Source organism: Bubalus bubalis, chromosome 12 (genome assembly GCF_019923935.1).
Source record: "Bubalus bubalis isolate 160015118507 breed Murrah chromosome 12, NDDB_SH_1, whole genome shotgun sequence".
NCBI classification, from domain to species: domain Eukaryota; kingdom Metazoa; phylum Chordata; class Mammalia; order Artiodactyla; family Bovidae; genus Bubalus; species Bubalus bubalis.
Window position 1 is genome coordinate 15,843,113 of NC_059168.1, and position 22,108 is coordinate 15,865,220.

A 22,108-nucleotide genomic window follows, 5' to 3' on the forward strand; every position below is an offset into this window, starting at 1 on the left:
TTCAAAAGCGTATTTTTAAAGAATGTTCTTGGTTCCCTGAATTGACTTTCCATTTTTCCCAAAGAAACAAAGTTATAAAGAGTGATTGGTATGTGCACCTAAAATATCATATGCTTACAGTGAAATCATTACAATGTATTTAGAATGTACTACATTAAATTATTGTGCTTTAATTATAATTTATTATAAATGTGCATTATTACTCCAATGCATTTACAATGAAATATAATTATTAACGTTTTGTTTCTACATTAATACATTATACCATACAGCACTATGTAGGCAATTATATTAATACATTAATAATATATTAATAATTAACCCAAACTGGGCTTTCCAGGTGGCACTAGTGGTAAAGAACCCGCCTGTCAATGCAGGAGACATAAGAGATGTAGGTTCGATCCCTGAGTCAGGAAGACCCCCTGGAGAAGGACATGGCAGCCCACTCCAGTGTTCTTGCCTGGAGAATCCCATGGACAGAGGAACCTGGTGGGCTGCAGTCAGTAGGGTTGCAAAGAGTCGGACGTGACTAAAGCAACTTAGCATGCAAACAGAAAAATAGCATATCAAATCAATTTACAATCTCCATCTACTCAAAGCAAAAGCACTGACGGAGAATCTAGGAAGTGCCGGGTGCTCTGTCAGGTACCAGGACAAGCATAAAAGATAAACTGTATTTATTTTGTTTGTCATTGTCAGTGGGACAGAAGCTTCACTAGAGAAGAATGAGGAAATAGATGGAATTCTTTCCTACAGGGACAGCCTTGTTATCTGTGTTAGTCCTAGGTGGAGAAGACCTTTTCATTTCTGTGTCTAATTTTAACTTCTTAACTTTGGATTTGCCTGTTTTTTTTTTTTTTTTCCCATCCTTAGGACCAAGTATCTCTCTTCAGGGTGTAGCCACAATTAGGAGCTTTTTCGATTCCCATATAGGGCGTGATTTTCCTAAGTCACATTTGGCAGAGAGGTAGAAAAGACGAAGGTGAGAGAAAGGTTGTGGTGAAAGAGAACACTGGGCCACATGAGAAAGAGCGTTCGCCAAACTGGCTCGGTTCTGCTTGCGGGGGGTTGGGGGGGTGGGGGAAGGCAGGGCACAGGGGAACCAGGATTTGGATCATTCTGTGAATTTTCCTCTGCAGCTTCCAGAAGGGGAAAAGGAGGGGTGGAGGCCTGTGCAACTGACCTTTGCGTGTAGAGCGTACTTTGCAAGCCAGGGTTTTGTATCTTGGTGAGCGCCATAAACTGTTGGATTCTGTAGTACAGCCATTGCTTTTGCTCATCACTAGTGAATGAGAAGCGGGTCCAAGGTCAGGGATTAACTGGCCTTTAGGCGAAGTCAAGAAGCCTGGGACGAGTGGGGCCACTGATTGAGCTCACAAACCAGCAAGAGAATTCAGGGACGTACAGATGAGTTGAGATTACCCCGTTCCTCCCTTCCCATCACCACTGCTTCTGTGTTTGCTCCTTTCCCCTTATTCAAGGGCTCACTCCAGGGGACTTCCCTGGCAGTCCAGCGGTTAAGGCTTCGCCTTCTGACGCGGGGTGCAGGCTTGATTCCTGGTCGGGGAGCTAAGATCTCACATACCTAGGGGCCGAGAAACGGAAACATAAGCAACAGAGCAATATTATAACTAATTCAATAAAGACTTTAAAAATGCTCCACATCAAAAAAAAAAGTCTTTAAAAAAAGTGGGTGGGGGGACTCTCTTGAGCTGACTTCCTTTCCTCAGAGTCTCCTATCCACAGGGGATTGGTTACAAGACCCCTCTGAAGTACCTCAAGTCCTTTATGTAAGATGGCATAGAGTTTGCATTTAATGTAAACATCCTCCACTTTAAATCAACACCTACAGATCTTGTAATACCTAATACAGTGGGTGTGCTGGGGAAGTAGTTGTTGGTTTGTGGCAAATTCAAGTTTTGCTTTTTGGAGCCTTCTGAAAAAGTTTTTTTGAACCCACAGATACAGCGTAACTGACCGACTATAATCTGTCTTGGGGGTTGTTGTGACTTTATTGAATCAACATTTGTTAAGTAGAACCCCAGGTGTAGGATGGTAAGCAAAACACAAGACCATAAGAGAAACTGAAATAAAGGTTTATCGTCAAGATGTACATGGCAGGCCTGAAGGGAGGGGTCAAGGAAAGGGGCAGGCTCACGACCTGGGGCACAAGCTTTTATTAGGGTGGAGTCCATGGGTGGACTGCTTTGAGGTTCCTGAGCTAAGCTCAGTCCAAACCCCAAAGGCAGGATTTTGGTAAGTTCCATGGGGTGTCTTAACTTAGTGACATGGGGGAAGGCTCTTGGAGGTTGGGGAGACTGTTGATCACAGGGGTTATTGGGGAAGTCATATGGGCTTCCTTGATAGCTCAGTTGGTAAAGAATCCACCTGCAATGCAGGAGACCCTGGTTCGATTCCTGGGTTGGGAAGATCCCCTGGAGAAGGGATAGGCAATCCACTCCAGTATTCTTGGGCTTCTCTTGTGGCTCAGCTGGTAAAGAATCCACCTGCAATGCAGGAGACCTGGGTTCGATCCTTGGGTTGGGAAGATCCCCTGGAGAAGGGAAAGGCTACCCACTCCAGTATTCTGGCTTGGAGAATTCCATGGACTATATAGCCCATGGGGTCAAAAAGAGTCGGACACGACTGAGCGACTTTCACACTTACCAGGAAGTTACATTTGCCTGTGGCTCTTTTGGCTGTTTTCTAGGGCACACCCTTGCGTGGGGGGCTAGTGTGAATTTAAGGCACCCTGCAGGCCTCTTTAGCCAAACAAAATAGATGCCAAGGCAGCAATACCATGGAGTAGCTTAGGTGAACACTTGGCAGAGGACAACACACCGCCTGGGATCTTAGCCAAGTTACAATGAACAGAAATACATTCAAAATAAGCTCTATTGGTTGTAAGAAAAAAATATACCTCACAGAAGCACAAGAAATGAAGCTGAGGCTGCCGGGGGCCTCCACCCAGAAACCAGCTGACCAGGGGCCTGGGACCCGACAGGAGAGCTTGACGGTTCCAAACCTCCAGTCCTTCTGGAAGGTTCTGCTTCTCTCTCCCTCTGTCTCTCTCTGTCTCTGACTCGCTCGCTCTCTCTTTCCAGCTTTCCCTGTCTCACCAAGCACAGGGAGAAAGAGGATGTCCATCTGTGTGAACGTCCTTTGAATGTTCAAGCGCTGGTAGTTCTAAATTCCAGACTCTCTTGTAAAAAAATCTGATGATCCAACTGGCCTATACTTGCCTCAGGTGTCAATCCCTTCTCCAGTCATTTATGGCCTTGGGAGTGGAGGTCACTAGACTAATCCTGCGGATGGGGGCAGTTTTCAGCAAAAAGGGGCTTGAGCTGGTATGCCCCAAAGCTGTTACACCCCTGGCACTGAGGTGTAACAGGGCTCTTGACTTTTTTCTGACCTCTCTCTCTCTCAGGCCCTAACCAATGTGTCTCCTAATTTTCCGTGAAATTGCCATGTGTTTTTCCTCTCTGTAGACTTTCCTGTGCTGACCTGGCCAGTTAGGGTTATGCCACCCCTCTCCTTTCTCTCAATCCAAAGCGTCTGTTTCCAGACGCTGCACAGAATCGCTCGCTTTGATAAAACTATTACCAGTCTTCTGTGACCTCGCCCACTTTCAAAATACTGTAACACACGGTCTATTGTCTAATATATTTAATCACATGATATTTACTGGTATTTCTTTCACTTATTCAGCTATTATTTGACTTTATAGTTAACTTTCCAGGAATTTCTTCTCTCTTCAAGCTAATTATGAATTCCTTGAGGTATGAGCCATGTTTTGTTTTTCCTTTTCTAAAACTCCCTCTGGAGTAGGTCAGTGTTCCGAGAAGCACAATTCACAGTAGCCAAAGAGTGGAAACAACTCAAGAGTCCACCAATAGATGAATGGATAAACATATAATGGTATAAATGTTTGATGGAATATTCTTCAGCCATAGGAAGGAATCAAGTTCTGGTATATACTACAACATGGATGTATGTTGAAAAAAAATATGCTAAGTGAAATAATCCAGGCACAAAAGGAGAAATATCATATAATTTCACTTAGGTTAAAATCTTGAAAAAAAAAAAAATCTTGAATAGGCCAATCATAGAGACAGAAAGAGATTGTTGGAGGCTGGGGACAGGAATGAGTGGAGAATTATTCCTTAATGGTTATAGAGTTTCTAATCAGGGTGCTAAAATATTTGTGGAAATAAATGGTGGTGGTTGCACGACATTGTGAGTGTGACAAATCCTACTGAACTGTAAACTTAAAAGTGGTTAGGGTCAGAGTAGCAATTTTTGTTCCATATGTCTTACCACTATTTAAAAATAATAACAATGCAATATACTGAAGTCAATGAGTTGTATGGTATGTGAATTATGTCTCAATAAAGCTATTTTTTATTAATACCCTCTGGGAACCAGATACTATGTATAATAGTGAGTGCTTAAGTAATACTTGTATCATTTGTTGTGAGTTAACATAACATTATCATTTGCAATGTGAGATTCATTAAGACACAAATTTACATGTGATAGAGAGCAGGTGTATTTCCTCAGTTATATATACACCAGATATAACACGATTGCTCTGCCCTTGGTGCTAAGGTAGGTGTTGAGACACATGTCAAGTGCTGTCCAGGTATGATTTAAGATCCTAAATTCTGTCAATCATTTTTACCTTTTGTGGAGTACCTGCTATAAGGGATTACACACCAATATATGAATTTTATGTTTGGTGAAAGAATAAAAATATTAACAAAGTATATAGTAATAGAATTTCCACTCATACATATATATTTTTCTCCAACCAAATATATATATTTTACCATCTCTAGGGATTCATTCTTTAGGGCTGAGACATTGTTTTCCAAATATCTGCTTTTAAGATGTAATATATTATAGAAGAAGTTGATTTGTGAACTAGGTTCCTGCTTCTCCATTCTCTGGTCATTGAATAAAGCTTGTATGGTTTCAATCTCAAAAAGAAAAAAAGACATATTAGACTATTGTATTGTTGGTAAGACGGAACATTGTGCAGCCATGGGAAAAGTCATGTTTTAGAGGAATATTTGATGACATTGGAATCTTTAAGAATATTGAATGATGTTAGAAATATTTAAAATACTTAAAGACTAAAAAGCTATCAGTTCAGTGCACTTAGTTGTGTCTGACTCTTTATGACCCCAGGGACTGCAGTAAGCCAGGCTTCCCTGTCCACCAACTCCCGGAACTTACTCAAACCCATGTCTATTGAGTCAGTGATGCCATCCAATCATCTCATCCTCTGTTGTCCCCTTCTCCTTCCACCTTCAATCTTTTCCAGCTTCAGGGTCTTTTCAAATGAGTCAGTTCTTTGCATCAGGTGGCCAAAGTATTGGAGTTTCAGCTTCAGCGTCAGTCCTTCCAATGAATATTCATGACTGATTTCCTTTAGGATGGACTGGTTGGATCTCCTTGCAGCCCAAGGGACTCTCAAGAGTCTTCTCCAACACCACAGTTCAAAAGCATCAATTCTTCAGTGCTCAGCTTTCTTTATGGTCCAACTCTCACATCCATACATGACCACTGGGAAAACCATAGCTTTGACTAGATGGACTTTTGTTGGCAAATAATGTCTCTGCTTTTTAATATGCTGTCTAGGTTGGTCATAACTTTTCTTCCAAGGAGCAAGCATCTTTTAATTTCATGGCTGCAGTCACCATCTGCAGTGACTTTGAAACCCCCCAAAATAAAGTCTCACTCTTTCCACTGTTTCCCCATCTATTTGCCATGAAGTGATGGGACCGGATGCCATGATCTTAGTTTTCTAACTGTTGAGTTTTAAGCCAGCTTTTTCACTCTACTTTTTCGCTTTCATCAAGAGCCTCTTTAGTTCTTCTTCGCTTTCTGCCATAAGTGTGGTGTCATCTGCATATCTGAGTTTATTGATACTTCTCCCAGCAATCTTGATTCCAGCTTGTGCTTCATCCAGCCCAGCGTTTCTCATGATGTACTCTGCATATAAGTTAAATAAGTAGGGTGACAATATACAGCCTTTCCCAATTTGGAACCAGTCTGTTGTTCCATGTCCAGTTCTAACTGTTGCTTCCTGACCTGCATACAGATTTCTCAGGAGGCAGGTCAGGTGGTCTGGTATTCCCATCTCGAGGACCTTTCCACAGTTTGTTGTGATCCACAGTCAAAGGCTTTGGCATAGTCAATGAAGCAGAAGTAGATATTTTTCTGGAACTCTGTTGCTTTTTCCATGATCCAGCGGATGTTGACAATTTGATCTCTGGTTCCTCTACATTTTCTAAATTCAGCTTGAACATCTGGAAGTTCACGGTTCATGTACTGTTGAAGCTTGGCTTGAAGAACTTTGAGCATTACTCTGCCTGTTATAAATTTTATAAAACACAGTAAAGGTATTTATTAGTTGCCTGTCTCTGTGTAACAAGTCATTCCCTAACCAAGTGCCTTAAGGGTGGGATGCAATCAGGCATCAGATGAGGCTCCAGATATCCAAAGACCAGATGGGAACTTGAAGACCTACTTTTGAGGCTGGTCATCCCCATGGCTGAAAAGTTGGTATTTACTGTTGGCTGGGTCCCCCAGGTCCTCTCCTGTGGGATTTCTCTGTGGACTGCTTGAATATCTTCATGACTTGGCATCTGACTTCTGAGTGAGAAATCCTTGACTAAGATGAAAGCCGAAATGCTTTTTATGACCTTGCCTTGGGGACTACACTGCACTATGGCTCTTGTATTCTAGTAGTTATGCAGGGCCAGCCCTGAGACAGTGTCAACAAGGACTACAGGTGGCACGTGAGGATCACTGGGGACCATCGGCAGGTGACTGCAAATACACACTGAAATAAAAGTTTTAAGAATGGTTAGAATTGATCTTATTTTGGGAGGGAGCTTTACTTTAAAAAAATTTTATGGTGAAGATACACGAGTTTTGGAATCACACACATCCAAATCAATGCAAGTTATTTTTTCAAAACCATAACTATTCCAGTGAAGAAAAGCTCATCCCTGATGCCTTGGTATAAAGTTGGGTTATCTATGCTTTTCTTTCTCTGATATAATCCTGTAACTAAGCAAAGGAAAATAGATATGGAAAGAGGAGTAGTTTTGAAATATGGGGCACATGACTGGGAAGATGTGGCCAAAGTAGAGAGCCTGGGGTAAGCATAGCAGTACAGGGGCCCCAGAGCCAGAGAGACATCAAAGAGGGTTAAGAATATTATAAAGAGTGATAAGTACATTGAAAAGACCTTGAGCTTTCAGGTAAAGATGGGTTTAGCATATACTTTTACTTACCTCTGCTTCCTTCTGAGAGCCTATTAAGACAAGATCAAAGGATTTGGGTTTCTTAAAGTCAGAAATACACTATGACAGTATTTTGGAAGCTGGAAAGTAGATGGTGACTAATTCAATAGTGGAAACCAGAAAATCAACCCAGTTTGCCCTGGTTGTGGTGGCGGTTTTAGTTGCTAAGTTATGTTCAACTCTTGCAACCCTGTGGACTGTAAGCCACCAGGCTCCTCTGTCCATGGGATTTCCCAGGCAACAATACTGGAGTGGGTTGCCATTTCCTTCTCCAAGGAATTTGTACTGGAGAACTCTTCAAAGACTTGAGAATTAGTGGCACCAAGTACTGTTAAAACTGTAGGTGAAGGTGAGACTAAAGGGAGGGAGACTGGTTGAAAATCTTTCTAGAAAACAGTTAGATTCCCAGGTCCTCTCCCCTGCTTTACACAGTGCCATGATACTGGAGGTTTACTCTCTCAAGAGGATAAAACATAGGTGTTTAGATTGCGGGACCCTGGTCTTGGGATGAGGTCCAGCTGCAGGTAGACACATTCTAGTTACAACCAGAGAATTATTTAAAAGTTGAAGCCCACCCTCTTCTCCCACTTGACTCCCGAACACAGTAGGCAAAGCAGAAAATATGATTGCTAATAGGTTCTGGGTTTTATATCTTAAGACTTGGCCAAAGAAAAAGAATGTTCTGGTTCCATGTCTGAAAAATATGGGGAAGGGACCTATTAGGTTAGGGAATCATCTGCCTGAATCAGGTGCTTACCCCTGAAACACTCCAATTTGGCCAAAGTGAGAGAGGTGCTATGACTGGCCCAGTTAGGATCACACGCCCATCCCTGGACCAGTGAACCTTGCTCAAGGATCAAGGAAGTTCCAAAGGTCAGAGGGCCAGGTGGGCTTGTTGTTGAAGAGGGTGACAGAGAATGGGCATATTAGACAGACAGTGTCCTGCTGCTGCTGCTGCTAAGTCGCTTCAGTCGTGTCCGACTCTGTGCGACCCCATGGACTGCAGCCCACCAGGCTTCTCCATCCATGGGATTCTCCAGGCAACAGTACTGGAGTGGGTTGCCATTTCCTTCTCTAAGGCATGAAAGTGGAAAGTGAAAGTGAAGTCGCTCAGTCGTGTCCGACTCTTAGCGACCCTATGGACTGCAGCCTACAAGGCTCCTCCGTCCATGGGATTTTCCAGGCAACAGTACTGGAGTGGGGTGCCATTGCCTTCTCCTAGATGACAACTAAAACTTCTCAGCCTCCTCTGTAGGAGGTGATGTCATGTAAGGAAAGGACCACAGCTTAAAATTTTTAAGTAGTGAGAAATGAGTACACTTTACGTTTCTACAATACATTATGGGTTTTCAAAGTACTTTTTCTCTATATTTATTTCCTTTGTTTTCTTTGCTTCCAAGAAAAATCTGAGAGACAGATATTGCTATTCCCACTTTCTTGATAATTAAGGGGGACTCATCATGGTAAATGTGGTGGACTCACTCACTATACCTTAACTAGATGAAGGCAGAGCTGGTGTGAGAAATCCTGTCTTTTGATTCTTAGTCTTGAACAATTTATTTTTTAGCATCACAGCGATCAGCCCAACATCACAAACTCCTAGATGACTGAGCAGGGAAGGACATTTGGAGATGCTGTGTACCAGCAATAAACTGCAAGACTGTCCATAGTCTCCTATCGTCTGACCCACAATTCCCCTGCACATCAACCCCAACAAGTGTAAAATCAACAGAGGCTGGGAGAGTACAGCCAAATGCACACAGCTTGAAGGAGCCACATGGCCTCCTTTTGGAACAAGACTAAAGAATTAACTTCTGGGGAGAATTTTCCATCTGTTTTCCAGATAACAGTTAAAACTGATTAAAACCCAGTTTCAAAGATTCCATGAAAGGGTAGATGAGCTGTCCCTTCTGGCCTGATTAAGTTTGATTCACAGTCCTCTGCACAGTTCCAGCTCCACCACACGAGGAAGGCCACTTCTTTACCTTCAGGCTTCCTAAGGAGAAAAGGAGTGGAGGTCCCAGATGTGAGCCCCACCCTGCACTGAGCACCTTGCTTTAAGTAGGGAGGGTGGCACTTTTGCTGCAGACCAGCTGGGTAACAACCTCACATGCATTTCATTTACCATTTTGATGAGGTAAGAGCAAGGAAGTGTATTTCTCTTTGCTAGTTCTTGTCTCCCTTCCACTTGACTCATGCTCTTTCCTCCTGATCTAGTTTTTTCAGTTCCCTTTGTTATTTTTAGTATAAAGAACTTTCATTCAATCACTTTTAAGGCTTCAGAAAAATAGTTCAAAGAAGTTGAGTTGGGGAGCATTGTCTGATCCTCTTATCTGTGTGTGTAAACTCAGTCCTGAATATTCATTGGGAGGACTGATGCTGAAGCTGAAACTCCAATACTTTGGCCACCTGATGCGAAGAATTGACTCACTGGAAAAGACCCTGATGCTGGGAAAGATTGAAGGCAGGCGGAGAAGGGGACAACAGAGGATGAGATGGTTGGATCACATCACCGACTCGATGGACGTGAGTTTGAGCAAGCTCCTGGAGTTGGTGATGGACAGCGAGGCCTGGCGTGCTGCAGTCCGTGGGGTCGCAAAGAGTTGGACACAAATGACTGAGTAACTCAACTGAACTGAACTGAACTGAAACACACATACACTGGTTACACACACATATCTGACACCTGGGGAACTGAATGGATTAAAAATGGGTCCATCTTTTGTTTGTTATTTAATGATAGTCTTTGCATTTTCATGGTGAATTCAGACAATTAACACTGTGGTTCTTTAGGTATTTTTTATTTTCTGTTTACCCTTCTTTTCCTTTCCTGCTTTCTTTTGGATTTTTCAAGTTTTCTGTATTCCAGTTTCTCCCCTCTAGTGTTTTGAGTGTTATGTTGTCTATTTCTTTTATTTTAGTAGTTATACTGAAAATTTTAAAACATATTTGATTGAGCAAAGCCTGATGTTAATATCTTCATATTAACATCATAACATCTTCTGAATAACATTAGGATATCTTCTGAATGTCATAAAAATCTTAGAAGCCTGTAATTATGCTCTCATGCTCACATCTCTCATGTTATTACAGTTGAAAATTTTAGCCCAATATAAAAAACCGATTTTGTTGAGGTATAATGGATATATAATAAATGGCACATAATAAAAATATACAATTTGATGTCTTGACGTGTATATATCCATGATATGTATCACCATAATAAAGATAGTAGTCATCCACTTGAAAATAAAACACTGATCGAGTTTACACACGAACACACCTGGTTGCATGTACACTTGTTTTACTTAAGGAGTTCTGTCACTTCTGAGCAGAGGGAACTAAGATAATCACTATTCATCTAAGCCCACTAGGCATTCTGCTTAATTCTTTACGTTAATTATTTCTCATTATTTTTCCTTCTTTTTCATTAAAAAAACTTTTTAAAATTATGAAATATTATAGCACATTAACAGAAGACTTGGAATATATGGAACAAAGTTACATATAGTTCCACTATATCATTTCTTTATTGCCATTTCTGTTTAATTATAAAAAAAATTCAGGTTTAGTATAAGTGAATGTACTCAATATCAAATGAATAGTATAAAAGAGGAAAGCTTGTAATTTTCTTTTTTTCTTCAGAGTAGTTACATGTTTATTGCTGGTTGTTACTGTAGATATTTTCTATGCAGTTGAAAACATAAATACATTATGGAGATTTTTTTGGCTTAAAACAATAATTTATGCATGCTGTTTTTATGCAGCTTGCTTTTGTCATTTATTAGATCGAAGGCATCTTCCCATCCATTCTTCTCATGGCTGCATGATTTATTCAGCATTGAATTAATGTATTGTGATTATTTTGATCTATCATCACCCACTCAATGGACATGAGTTTGAGCAAGCTCCAGGAGATGGTGAAGGATAGGAAAGCCTGGTGTGCTACTGTCCATGGGGTCACAAAGAGTCAGACCCGACTGAGTGACTAAACAGCAACAACCCCTTGTTTTTGGTTGTTTCCCTTTTATTATTGTTATTATAGGTGTTGTATTGAACTTGTCTTATGTCTAGAGACAACAGGAGACTTCCCTGTAGCTCAAACAGTAAAGAATCTGCCTGTGAGGCAGGAGACCAGGGTTTGATTCCCTGGGTTGGGAAGTTCCTCTGGAGGAGGGAATGGCAATCCACTCCAGTATTCTTGCCTGGAGAATTTTATGGACAGAGAAGACTGGCAGGCTATAGTCCATGGGGTTGCAAAGAGTCGGACATGACAGAGTGACTAACACAATATGTCTATCCTTGTGCATTTATTGAATATTTTTACAGGATAAAACTCTGAAGTGCAATGCATTATTTCCAACCCACATAGGCACTGTTTGAGTTGGGTATTATCATTTCCTTTTTACTATTGAGGAATCTTACACAGGTCTTCCTCTGCTTACAATGGGGTTATGTCCCAATTAGCCCAATATAAACTGAGATGATCACAAATGGAAAATGGAATTAATACACTGCACCTACTGAACATCATAGTTTAGCCTAGCCTAACTTAAACATGCTGAGACCACTTACATTAACCTATAGTCAGGCAAAATCATTTAACACAAAGCCTATTTTATACCCAAGTGTTGAGTGTTTCATGTAGTTGATTGAATAGTGTACGGAAAGTGAAAAATGAATGGTTGTAGAAGTTCAGAATAGTGTTAAGTATGTGGATTATTTCCTCTTGTGATCACTCAGCTGACTGGGAGTTGCAGCTCGCCACAGCAGCTCAGCATCACCTAGAGAGTATCAGAGTGCATACTGCTAGCCTATTGTTGTTCAGTTGTAAGTCATATCCAACTCTTTGCGACCCCATGGACTGCAGCACACCAGGCTTCCCTGCCCTTCATTATCTCCCAGAGTTGGCTCAAACTCATGTTCATCAAGTCGATGATGCCATCCAACTATCTCAACCTTTGTCACCCTCTTCTCCTGCCCTCAATCTTTCCCAGAATCAGAGTCTTTTCCAATGAGTTGGCTCTTTGCATCAGGTGGCCAAAGGATTGGAGCTTCAGCTTCAGCATCAGTCCTTCCAATGTATATTCAGGGTTGCTTTCCTTTAGGATTGAGTGGTTTTATCTCCTTGCAGTCCAAGGAATTCTCAAGAGTCTTCTCCAGTACCACAGTTCAAAATCATTAATACTTCAGCACTCAGCTTTCTTTATGGTCCAACTCTCACATCCATACATGACTACTGGAAAAACCATAGCTTTGACTATGTGGATCTTTGTCAGCAAAGTAATGTCTCTGCTTTTTAATATGCTGTCTAAGTTGGTCATAGCTTTTCTTCCAAGGAGCAAGCATCTTTTAATTTCATGGCTGCAGTCACCATCTGCAGTAATTTTGGAGCTCAAGAAAATGAAATCTGACACTGTTTCCACTTTTTCCCCATGTACTTGCCAAGAAGTGATGGAACCGGATGCCATGATCTTAGTTTTCTAACTGTTGAGTTTTAAGCCAGCTTTTTCACTCTCCTTTTTCACCTTCATCAAGAGGCTGTTTAGTTCCTCTTTGCTTTCTGCCATAAGGTCAAAACTCAGAATTCAAAGTATGATTCCTACTGAATGTGTATAGCTTTCACAACACCATAAAGTCAAAAATTTGCAAGTCAAGCCATCATAAATCAGGGGATGCCTGTACTTGAAGGGTTAAGTGACTTATTCAGCTAGTGAGTGACTGATTAGGGAATGAGAATCCTGATTTTCCAATTCTACAACATGCCAAAATCCTCACCACTCACTGTACTGCCTCTCCTCCTAGTTTGGAAAATGGCTAAAAAAGAAAAAAAACGTATTAATGTTGGAATTTTCAGGAGGAAAACTGGGGATTTTCAGCTAATAGTAGTCCTATGGAATTAGATTGTAGGGGACGTATTTCAGGCAACTTAGAGTTTCACTTGGCCCCTCTGCCGAGGACACTAATGTCAGAGTTGCGGGGCTATTTTTAGCAGGTTACTTTTAAGCACCCCTGGAGGGGTTGTGAAATAACCTGTCTTTCACAGGCAGCTAGGAATTGCTTGCCTCCTTTTTTGTTCTGAAGGAAAGGACACAGACCATCTAGGCCAGTAAGTTGGGTCCAAAATTGGACTCATGTTTATTTTACTTAACAAATGTGTTCTTGAATAATATGAGTTAAATTTTGGTTGGTCGAATGCCATTTTTAATGAACCAGGGCACACACATTTCTTGTAATCCTGCAATGAGTGGCTTTCTAAAACAAAGAATGCTTTGGTAATGTGAACAATTTTCCTTTAATTCATGTTGAATAGAACTTTTTTTTTTTTTCTTTCCTTTGGGCAAGGAACTCTATGCTCAATTGCTGGTATCTTAAATTGTGTTGGCTGGTATAGCCATATTAGTTAATGGTCATGTGGAATATATATGCTGTTAAAATACAGACTAACATAGTCCAAACTTTCACTCCAAAATCCCAAACCAAATGACATGGTGAAACTATATAATTTAGAAGAGGTGGTTTGTGATAAACATCTAATGCCAGAAAGTGTAGTTGTAGACCTGGGGTGCTCCTACTGTTCTATTTAGATTGTGGGCCCCATCCCTCCCTCACTGAGATGGCATGTGGAAGAGCTGGCTCTTCAGTTACTAAGGCCACAGTCCAGAAAATAAGATAGAAGTAAGTGAGAGCGCTCCTGACCCTTTTCCACCCAGCACTAATTTCTAGTCCAACATTAACATTTTTGTTCTTCCTAACATATCAGTTCATTTTTGCTCATACATTAAAAAAAAAATCAATCAGCAAGAGATTCTGCAACTTAAATGGGCTCTAGAGTTCATGGAATTTTTGGTGTATGCAGATAATAAGGGTTGAAATGAAGTGAAAGTCATTCAGTCATGTCTGACTCTGTTACCCCTTGGACTGGTAGCCTGCCAGGCTCCTCTGTCCGTGGAATTCTCCAGGCAAGAACACTGGAGTGGGTAGCTGTTCCCTTCTGTAGGGGATCTTCCCAACCCAGGGATTGAACCCAGGTCTCCCACATTGTAGGCAGATTCTTTACCAACTGAGCCACCAGGGAAGCCCAAGAATACAGGAATGGGTAACCTTTTCCTTCTCCAAGGGATCCTTCCAACCAAGGGATCAAACTGGGGTCTTCTGCATTGCACTCCAATACTTTGACCACCTGATGCAAAGAACTGACTCATTGGAAAAGACCCTGATGATGGGAAAGATTGAAGGCAGGAGGAGAAGGGGATGACAGAGGATGAGATGGTTGGATGGCATCACCTACACAATGGACATGAGTTTGAGTGAGCTCCTAGAGTTGGTGATGGACAGGGAAGCGTGGCGTGCTGCAGTCTATGGGGTCTCAAAGAGTTGAACAAGACTGAATGACTGAACTGGACTCAACTGCATTGCAGGAAGATTCTTTACCAGCTAAGCTATCCAGGGAAGCGAGAGAAATAGATTGTAAACTCTTAACTTTGGCCAATTTTAGTGATTTGGCTTAATATGCTTTGGTTTTTAAAAAATGTTATTATTCTACATGAAAACCAAGCAAAATATTCAACACAAATGATTTAGTTAATATGCCTGGTAGGGCAGGATTCTGCAAATGAATAATCTTGATCCTCTAAGTTTACATTTATCAGTCTTTTAAAGGCCTTGACCCTTGCGTTGCTTTAGTTTAGTCTTGGGGAAATAAATGAGAGTTCAGAGTAAAATGAAACACTTTGAAATCCCAACGATTCCAGTTTTGGAGATCTACACTTCGGAAATAAAAGCACCAGAAACTAAGACATATGGGCTAGAATGTTAAGTGCAGCACTGTTTATAGAGACAAACACTAGGAGCATCTTTAGTGTTCAGCAATAAGGTGAATAAACTAGATAACTACAGTATGAAGGAGTACAAAACTATTAAGAAAACAAATCGGTGTTACTGATAGTGAAGCCAGTATATGTAACCATGATACACTGTGACGAGGGAAAATCAAATTAGATTATTTTTTAATGGAAAAATAGAGCCCTATGTGTGTATGTATGCATGAGATGCATTTCTCATCGCTGTGTGTCATGTCAGTGAGAGAGAGGAGTTCTACAGTAACATATTTTATTTATTTTTTTTGGTAGTATTTCCCTTATATATATCTCTGTATTTACCTATGATGAGCATTATTGCTTTTTAAGTTTAAGTATTTTGTAAGTTAAAAAATTCACACAGGCATCTGTTTCTCTTACAGTGTAAAAGGATACAAGACCATTCTTCCAAGTGATAAGGTAATTTTCCTGACCATTAGAATATATATTTTTAAAAAGGGTTTATAAGCATTCAAACACCTACTGAAGCCTCACCACTTAGGTTGCTGTTTTCAGCTATTTTAACCTATGCTCTCCTGCATTGATTGCTCACCACCACGTGTTTATTTCCACAAGCCAAGATGCTTTGGCTGACTTTCTTACTTCCTATGGTTCTATTAAGGAAACAGCACCCGCCTCTCAGCTCTGACCCTTCCCCTGTACTTACCTCTCAGTTTGAGAGTTTACCACAACATAAATGGATCTATTGCCTTTCACTAATAAGAATGGCAATCACCAAGAAAAGCCCTGAGAACAAACACTCCTTATTTAATTAAAATATGAAGGAAAACTGGAACCATTCCTACCTCTTTTTAATGTGCTTCTAAAAGGGCTTTCTTAGTTGACCCCCTGTGATCTGCAAATAAGAAAATCCTATAGCAAGAATGTTAGATCCTCATTCCGCAGCAAGTTCCCACTCTTGTGGTTGCCTTTTTGTTTTTCCAGGAAGTCACAGAAAGGAATATCTTATCCAAAGGCATTCTACACACAAAGGGTGTAAGTAAGCCTGAGATGCAGTTGAAAGTTTCAGCAAAGATAGTGCAAGTAAACCATGGTGATATTTGATCACATGTATGATAAATGGAAATGAGGTTAGAAGCTCAGGCCTCACAGATTTAGAACCCTCAGGTGGTGATGGTTGGATTAAAGCTTGAGCAAGTAGTTTGGCACTAAAGACTGGAAAATAGGACTTGTAGTCAGCCAGCTGGATTTGGGTAATATGGTAAAGTAAAGAGCAGAAGTGATTTGAGTAAAACATTGACACTGGTTAGAATTATGTATAATTTTGAGCAAATGGATTTGGTATCAAAATGGTATGGTTAATGTATAGTATAACCATGGTGTAAAAATAAATTCTTTCATTCATTCCGAAAGTGTTCACTGACCATCATATTCCAGACCAGGCCAGTGGGCTGTGATGTGAACCCAGGACAGCTTAGCAGACTTATAGGAGTCCAGCAAGAGCAAAACAACAATGAGAGAATAGGCAGAAGTGGGTCCGAGGGGTCCTAGAGTTTGCATATAAGAATAAGAGGATTTGGAGTTTCTAACTATGCTTTTCCTGTGATTCCTAGGAAGATCAAATTGTGCCCCACTTCGTGCATTTGACTATCACATAACAAGAAAAAAAAATAAATTTGAATATTTTATTTGCCTCATTTATCCCTGAATCAGCTCTGTGTTTTATACTTTGATATAACAATGATGCGGATACAGATAGGAAGGAAACCATAAATGTGAAAACTGCCCTTCTATTATTTTCTACATACCAAATGAGTCTCAGGCAAATGCATAGAGACAGCCTTGGGGATTTTATCTATTTATATTTATTTATTTACTTATTTTTTACTCTGAGCAACTTTTTTTCAAGAACTAAAAGAATTCTGGAAACCGCAGTGGCATTTTAGAAGATTTAAAAGTTAATATTATCATTAATCTGTGGTATATAGTGATGAGATCTTCAAAGATTGATAAAATTTGCTGTCAAGTCAGGGTTTTGAAAGAAGACTCTTAGTGGGGGAAGTTATTGTACAAGCAGTTATGCTAAGTAAGGTGTTTTGTGCCACGAATACCTAATTTTCCTTCCTGTTTTGTTTTTTTTTTTAAACTGAATATAGCTTTAGCTAGCATGGTCTAAGAAGCTACACTAAGAGATCTGAGAAGCTTAGATGGAGGGGAAAATGTTGCCATTAAGATGAATTTAAACAAATTAGATTGAGTAAATGTAACTCTACTAATATGTAATGTGTTTTTAAAAAGTAAATGAAATTTTATAAAAAAGAGGGAAAAGAGAGATGAGATTGGCAGGAAAAAGAGATATTGAAAGGGGAAGGCTATTTTTAATCTGGATTGATTTGTACAGAAATTTGGGAGTTCCTCCTGGGATGGTGTGTAAAAGGGGGGCACAGAGGATGAGGTTTGAGGGCACCTTCTGCTGAGGCCTCCTCTGCTAGAGACTGTCCTTATTCATTCTCCTCTTCATTTTTCTACAGCCTGTCTCCAGTTTATGAATGGCTGGGTTCCAAAGGCTCACTTGTAAATCAGTTATTGGGAACTCAAGATATTTTTAACCCAGAGAAGTATTATGCACAGAAACAATGGTTTTTAAAAATATTTCTTTTACTTATTTGTCTGTGCCAGGTCTTAGCTGTGGCACTCTGGGTCTTTACTGCAACACGTGGGATCTAGTTCCCCGACCAGGGGTTGAACTTGGGCCCCCTGTGCTGGCAGCGTGGAATCTTAGCCACTGGGAAGTCCTAGAAGCAATGTTATAAACGCCACTCAGTCTACCAGACCACCTCACGACCACGAACCACTATCGCTGGCTGAAATAGCACACGTTGCCAATGGACAAGAGTAGCAGGCTACTATTGTGATGCCTAAGATTAGATCTTAAAGTGCCATGCAGTTTACTTGGCTATTATGCTCGAGGATAAGCAGGGTGAGCTAGAAAAGAACAAGCAAGTCTCTGAAAAGTTCTCTGACTGCCAAATCATTTTGTGGGGTAAATGCGCAGGGTTTGGAGTTAGACGGTTGCATTCAAAATGTCTGTCTTTGCTGCTTCCTAGCTGTGGGGAGGCTAGTTAATCTTATTAAAGGTCTTCTGGGGATAATAGTATCTCCATAGAGCATTGCTGTGAGAATTAAAGGAGCATTTTAAGCAGGTGATAATTGGTTATAAACTGTTAACAATATATTAATATAGTACATCATATTAATAGATGCTGATTGTTGTGATAAATATTTGTTGTTATTCCTTACGTATGGCTTTCTACATGTTCCACTTTTCTCCTGGAGGTGTTATAAACCTTGAAGGTAGAGATTTTTGTCACATACTTTGATGAATCCCTAAATGCAATGTACATCGAACACAAGACATTCTATTTTCTCATTTATTGACAATGGTTTACTTAGTTCAAGGGCTTTGGCGGTTAAAAACTCTACTCTGATTCTTCACAATTTCTTTCTGTAACTGGCACGTAGCTTGCGTGCTTCTTACAACTGATCGTGATTATGTATTTATTTTGGCTCACACATGGTGAAAAAAAGGGAAAAAAAAGGGAAGAACAGGAAGGTGAAGGAAGATCCCCATTTGTCTAAGATTCTTAGACAAATGGTGGAAGGAAAAAAAGGAGAGAAGGCTCCCAAAGTATATGTATCTGAGAAAGCAATGACCAGGTAGAATTTACTGAACCCAAGAAATACAAGAGTAACATTGCCTATGAGGCTCCCTGAAAATAAGGTGGGGGTGAGGATGCAGCATCGGAGAAGGCAGTGGCAACCCACTCCAGTACTCTTGCCTGGAAAATCCCATGGATGGAGGAGCCTGGAAGGCTTCAGTCTATGGGGTCGCTGAGGGTTGAACACAACTGAGCGACTTCACTATCACTTTTCACTTTCATGCATTGGGGAAGGAAATGGCAACCCACTCCAGTGTTCTTGCCTGGAGAATCCCAGGGACGGGATCCCTGGTGGGCTGCCTTCTATGGGGTTGCACAGAGTCTGACATGACTGAAGCGACTTAGCAGCAGAGGATGCAGCATAGCAGTCGTACCTCAAGTTGACCAGCAGGTGGTGTGTCACCAGCTTGGAGCAGCTTGTATGGAGCCTGGCACCAAGCAGATAGATGCGGGGGAGCTGGCAGGGCTGAGGGGAGTAAGGGGCAGCCATGGTGGTTCATGCTCCCTGAGCATGTGTGCATGGGATGGATACCATTTGGGAATTTCTGCTTGTGGGAATGCCTCTAATAGGCACAAAGGCCCATCAGGATGTCTCTGAGAAACTGAATCCAAGGTGCTCAAGCCAGGCCATGTTTCCCTCCTCTTCCTTCATCCTTTGAACCTGGTAGGTAGTTCTACCACTTCCAGTGACTTGCTGTCAGTTATTACATCCAGGAGCACCAGTTTAGAGAATCAAGACTTAGTTGGGAGGAAGTGGCTGGCTTTGTTAACGGATGGTGAGGCTTTCCTGCTCTGGGTCTTTTCTTCTTAATCATGTTTCTCATCAAAGGCTTTCTCTTCTTCATGTGGATGATTAAAATACTTCTAAATTAAAATATGACTAGTATACTTTTTCTTATATAGAAAAGATCTCATTTGAAAATGAACAACTGCTACATATTTATCATGAAAACACTAGAAAAGAGCTGATAAACATAAAGAAGGGGGGGAAACTGGATGTGACCTGAACTCCCAAAGAGAACTGCTGTTAAAAATTTGGTGTCCAAAGTTTCAGTTTTCTACATGCTCACATATTTTCTTAGAAAAATGAAATCACACTGAATAAATTGTTTTGTAATTTGTGTTTTTCACTTACTCTATACCAAATAGTTTTCCACATTAACATATTTCAACGTTATTTTATAATGACTCCATAGTGCTACATCTTATGAATGTGTTATAATTTATTTTACTACTTTTGGCACATAGATTGTTTCAGATTTTTCACTAGTAGAAACAATGTTGTGAAAAACGCCCTTATATATGAATATCTATATTTTGGGGCTATATCTCTAAACACAAACTGAAGAATTATAAAGTATACATATTTTAAAAAGCTTTTGCTACATATCACAAAATTATCTTCCTCAAATGTTGTAGCAATTTATATTCTTGCCAGTAGAGAATGAAGGTGCCATTTTCCAAACCTCCTGCCAACATTGGAAAGTATCAATAATCCATCTTTGTCAAGTTTTTAGAAAATAAATGGTATCCTATTATTGTTTAGCTTATATGCATTTTTAGGAAACAATATTTTTCAGATGTGTATTGGTCATTTATATTTCTTCCCTTGTGGACCATTTATAATATCCTTTGCCTTGTTGTTAACTATAACTGTTATTCATATGTTAAGGCTCTTAACCCTTTAACATACAGGTTTCATTTTTTAATCTCATTTTTTGTCATTTCTGATTTAATTTTGGTTATGGTGGGGTTATTTCTGACATATACAAATTTTACATTTTATTCATTTAAATAGTAAAAATTTTTTCTTTATGATTTCTGCTTTTCTGATTATAGAATAATTTTCTCAATAGACATATTTAACCATGATTTAAATGATTTTTAAGATTATAAAAACAATTACATAATTTTCTCCAAGTGTGTGGTTTTATTCTCATATTTCACTCTTTGGTCCACTAGGCATTTACTTTGTGTATGATGTGAGGTAATAATTACATCTTTATTTTTCCTAATAATTAACTATTCAACCAGTTAATTCAACCAGAATAATTTTTCCCCACTGGGTTTAAACACCATATTTAACAGATAAACATTTTATTATAGTACGTGTATTTATAGTTCCGGGCTTTCTGCTCTGTTCCATTGCTTTGCCTCCTTTGGCATCAGTATCAAACTGTTAAATTCCTGATTTTTTCTTGTTAGCCTATTTAATATCCAGGACACACCCCTTTGTTGTTTTCTAAAAATTTCTTTACCATTCTGTATTTCATTCTTTCAAATAAACTTCAGGAGTTCTTTTTTAAGCTGTTTGAAAAATCTCTTTGAGATTTTAACCAAGAATTAATTATATTTATAAATTAAATAGGGAAAAGTTGACATTTGACAATGTTGAATCTTCTGTTCCAAGAAAATCATATAACATTATTTATTGAAATATTTTCTCAATATAGTTTTATAAATTTTAAAATATAAGTTATTCACTTTTTTTTGTCATTTCTAGATACTTTGTTGCTACTATTAAGCTTTTTTTTCTCCATTATGTTTCCCAACAGTTTTTGGCTGTTTTATGGAAAATTCTTTTATTTTGTGAATTTGTTTTTTAACTGTTCACCTCACTGACATTTCCAATTATTTAAAAACTTTTTAAAAAGCTGATTCTCTTGAGTAAATGATTATAACATGTACAGGTTAGATAATTTTGTCTCCTGCTCTTTCATAATTCTTTTTTTAGTTTCTTTTTCTTACCTGGTCCAGAATACTATGCTAAAATAAATGATGGTAGTGATAATAGGCATTCTTTTCTTGTTTGTTTCTGGTTTTAATGTTTATACTTCTAGTATTACACCTTGAGGTATGATGCCTGTGTTTGGTTTGGGATACACAATCTTTATTGTGCTAAGAAAAATTCTCCTATTCTATTAATTAAAAAAAATTGATATTTAGTTTTATCAAAAGACTTGTTAAGATTATCTATTGTGCTAAATCAAAATTTTTTTCTGTTGACTTATTTATGTTACTATGCTAATGCATTCCTTAATTTTGAGACTTTTTTTCATCTCAGGGGTTAACTATGTTTATACAGGAACTTAGTCTGTGATTTCCTTTATTATGTTCTATCAGTTTGTTTGTTTGTTTTTAAATCAAGGGTATTATTATGTTAGCTTTCTGTTATTTTTGTCCACTTGAACATTTTGTAAAGCCTGGGAATTATCTATGGCTTCAAGCCACAAAAGAACTTGATTGTATGAGT

General features: G+C 39.5%; 1 protein-coding gene across 2 annotated transcripts in view; it reads left to right on the forward strand.

Annotated features, from left to right (window-relative positions):
• Window positions 1-22,108, forward strand: part of RASGRP3 (RAS guanyl releasing protein 3) — a 93,348-nt gene that overhangs the window by 8,162 nt on the left and 63,078 nt on the right. Inside the window, exon 2 of one of the 2 annotated variants that reach the window (XM_006069507.3) lies at window positions 15,559-15,595. The exons of the other annotated variant lie outside the window; for it this stretch is intronic. The gene's annotated coding sequence lies outside the window, so the exon portion shown is untranslated. The remainder of the gene's footprint in view (window positions 1-15,558; window positions 15,596-22,108) is intronic. 2 annotated transcript variants of the gene reach the window in all.